This window comes from Lathyrus oleraceus, chromosome 7 (genome assembly GCF_024323335.1).
Source record: "Lathyrus oleraceus cultivar Zhongwan6 chromosome 7, CAAS_Psat_ZW6_1.0, whole genome shotgun sequence".
NCBI classification, from domain to species: Eukaryota; Viridiplantae; Streptophyta; class Magnoliopsida; order Fabales; family Fabaceae; genus Lathyrus; species Lathyrus oleraceus.
In genome coordinates this window covers 238,449,118-238,452,746 of record NC_066585.1, presented here as the reverse complement: position 1 = coordinate 238,452,746, position 3,629 = coordinate 238,449,118, and positions in this window count along the sequence as shown.

The window sequence follows — 3,629 nt, the reverse complement described above, 5'->3', positions numbered from 1 at the left end:
TATCCTTAGTGATTGGATTATAAGTCTTCCATGCTTAATATAGGGTTAACCCCTCACTAGTATGTTGAATTCTTCCTCACATGGTGGATTGTTGGTTTAGGTTGAGTTTTCTCCTTTTGATAACAAAAGACTTTAGGGCTTTTGATTAAAATCAATTCACCAAACTTTGAGATTTTTACCCCGAACTACGAGGTTTTGATCCTCCTTTGTGATGGTACGTAGCCAATGGGTTCATCCATTCAAACAATAAAATTTGTAAATATAATTTATTATCTTCTCATCCCTCCAATCTTTTTGCGCAAATCTTTTCACAAATACCAACCTACAACACATATTTGCAAAAAGGGTCCCCTTAGAGTAATAAGGATGTTTTGGATACGTAAAACCTTCTCATTTCATAACCAACCCCCTTACCTAGATCTCTGACATTTTTATTAGTTTTTGATTTGAAAAACTTCTTACCTTGACTTTTGTTCGTTTTTTAGCCTTTCCTTTGGACAAATAAAAGTGCGGTGGCGACTCGAGTTGTATGTTGACTTTTGGTTTAGTCAATAAACCTAAAGGTAACGAAAACCCCACTACAGAGTGAAACACACTTAAACGACATTTTTACTAAAGGATTGAAGATCGACAAATTCCTGACTTTCAGAAAGAAATTAGGAATAATTCATATCGATTATGATTAATTTGTGTCTGACAACTTGGATTTTATTGAGGTATACTGTGATATAATCCAAGTTAGTTAGTTACTTAATTAGAAAATTAGTTAGTTTATGTTATTTACTTCAAGTGCATGTAACTTACTTTATACATTAATAATGTAATTCATTTTATCAATCAAATACAATTAATTTTCATCCTATCTCATTTTATTCTCACCTACACTAGTGCGGAAATATGAATTTACACCCTCTTTTATACATTTAACAATCATCGTTAGAGGGTGTGAATTCAAATGGTGACAAATATTTGACAAATTTATATCCATTTTAAAACAGGTGTAAATAGATGATAAATTACACCCTATTTTATAGAAAATGGGTGTAAATATATGGTATATTACACATTATTTATAGAAAATGGGTGTAAATATATATATATATATATATATATATATATATATATATATATATATATATATATATATATATATATATATATATATATATATTTATAAAATAGATTGCCACCTAAAAACAAAGTTTCATATTCCTCATTAGGATACTCAACCAAATGAAAAATCTAAGCACAAGATTAGGGGTGACAATTTGATCCTTCCTCATAGACACCATAAAATTATCCATAACGGATATGATAAAAATCTGCAAAATAGATATGAATATGTGCTCGGATAATTATCCGCATAATATATATTCATGTATATTAATATATATTTATGTATTTTAATTTATATAAATCAAATGAGTGAATCTAACACCAAACACAATGCTTATCTCAATTACAAGTGTTAATTGTCATGAGAAAAAATCTAAAATTAACTTAATACGTTTATATATTATATTAGATACGAATGTGATTCAAATAAGTGAAATGTGAAACTTAAAAAGAAGTGAAGCATGCTCCATCTACAACAACTCATTTTCTATGATAATTATTTTGTCAACAAATATAATTTAATGATTTTCCACTTGTCCATTTTGACTCTTACTTAGAAAGACTCGCTCACATTCATATAGACATTTTATCAAACAACTTGAGTGCAAATAAGAAAGTACTAAATTAAGCCCTCTATAACTAACTCTTATTTAATAAATTGAAAGTATATGATGATTGAAAAGAGAAAAAAACATCAATAACTCCAGTTAAAAGTATAACTTAAAATATTTGATTTTAATTAGAATGAAGAAGAACTTACTCATAGATCGCGACAATGAAGAGGTACACGATACACACTTAGGAGGAGATAGAGCCAGTGAATCAGTTTCAATGTGTGGCGGTGTGAAACAAGATTCAAGAAGAGAAAGTTTGCTTCTAGGTCATGGTGGGGTGGAAAGATTATGTGGGTTAGGGTTAATGTTTCGTGATAAGGTTTTGAAGATTCATTTTCTATTGTGTCTTCTTTATTTTTTATAGCATGTTTTTCTTTTTTCTATATAATATAATATTTATTTTAATTAATTTATAAATTGTAACCAGAACAAGTGTAATGTTCTCTTTTTAAAAAAACAAGCTTATTGTTATTAAATTGAATAAAATTTTATAAGTTTAATTAGTAAATAAATATATTTTTTATCCAAAAATAAAAACAATAATTTTTTAATATTTAAAGGTTAGATTGTATAAAAAATTAATATTGAATTTTTTAATGTAACATTTAAATAATGTAGTTTTTTTTCATAAGTATTGTAACAATTTAAAATTGTTCCTAAAGATGTCTAAGGTAACAATGAGAGATGAGAAATATTATATTTTGATTGATGGAAATCTAGGTTTTAGAGAGAACGAATATACGATGAGAGGATGGTGAGCAATGGAGATATGGATTTCAGAGAGAATGATGTGCGGTGAGAGGTTGAGAAAGGTTGTGTTTTGATCGATGAAAATAGATTGTGATAATTTGTTAATGTATTTTTTGATTAATTTATTTACACAATAGTAACATAATAAATTTACACACATTAATTCACTTAATTAAGCAATTTACACTTAATAAAATAGATTGTGGTTTGTTAACATGTTTAAGATTAATATTTTAAGTTATAAAAATAAACAATTTTTTTCAATATATCTAAAATAGATTGATTATAATAATATTTTTAATTTTTACACTCTTTTTAAAAAAAATAGAAGGTCTATTATCATGTGCTAATACTTAAAATAACACTTTATTTATAAATGTGCCACCGTATTTCTGAAGTACATCCGTTTTTAGTATAGCGGATGTAAATTTTAAAATTATATTCGTCTCTTTGCATTAGTGCTAATTGCATCAACACTAACAATTTCAAAGTCAACCACTTAACCCAAACTCATATTTCTTACACAATAGTAAAATAATAATGATTTGAAACTTAAATTCTACTACAAACCGTTCATGATTCTTTAACATTAGATATCATTAAAGTTTCTTGTAAGTTTTCTTTTTTTCATATCTTCTAACTACTTTCATTTAATTAAAGTTCATTTTAAAGAATTTTTTTATCCATAGATTAATAACGATTACTTTTTATCTATTTAACATTTATAACGAGACAATTGGTCGAACTAATCTTACAACCCTTATGTTCATAAAATATTTATGATTACAATCCTTATTATTAACAGCAACAATGAAAGAAGCATCGCTTGTCAAAAAATTTGCAAATACATCCACAAACATAATAATACAAATTACTCTAATGCTTATATTATTTTACCATGTATGAAATGCATTTAATTGGGAATGTCTAGGGTTTACAACTCGTAAAGTTACAATTGAAAACTGCTTAAAGGTTGATGATCCAGAATATGATATGAAAAAAGATGGGATGAATGTTCTATGCTTCAATGATCTTTTTTTACCGGCATATTACTACCCAAATCCAATTGCAACTATTACTTATTGTGATGTATTTTATGAAAAAAGACGTTTTTGTATAGCTTCTGTAAAGGGTTCCTATAATTGGAGC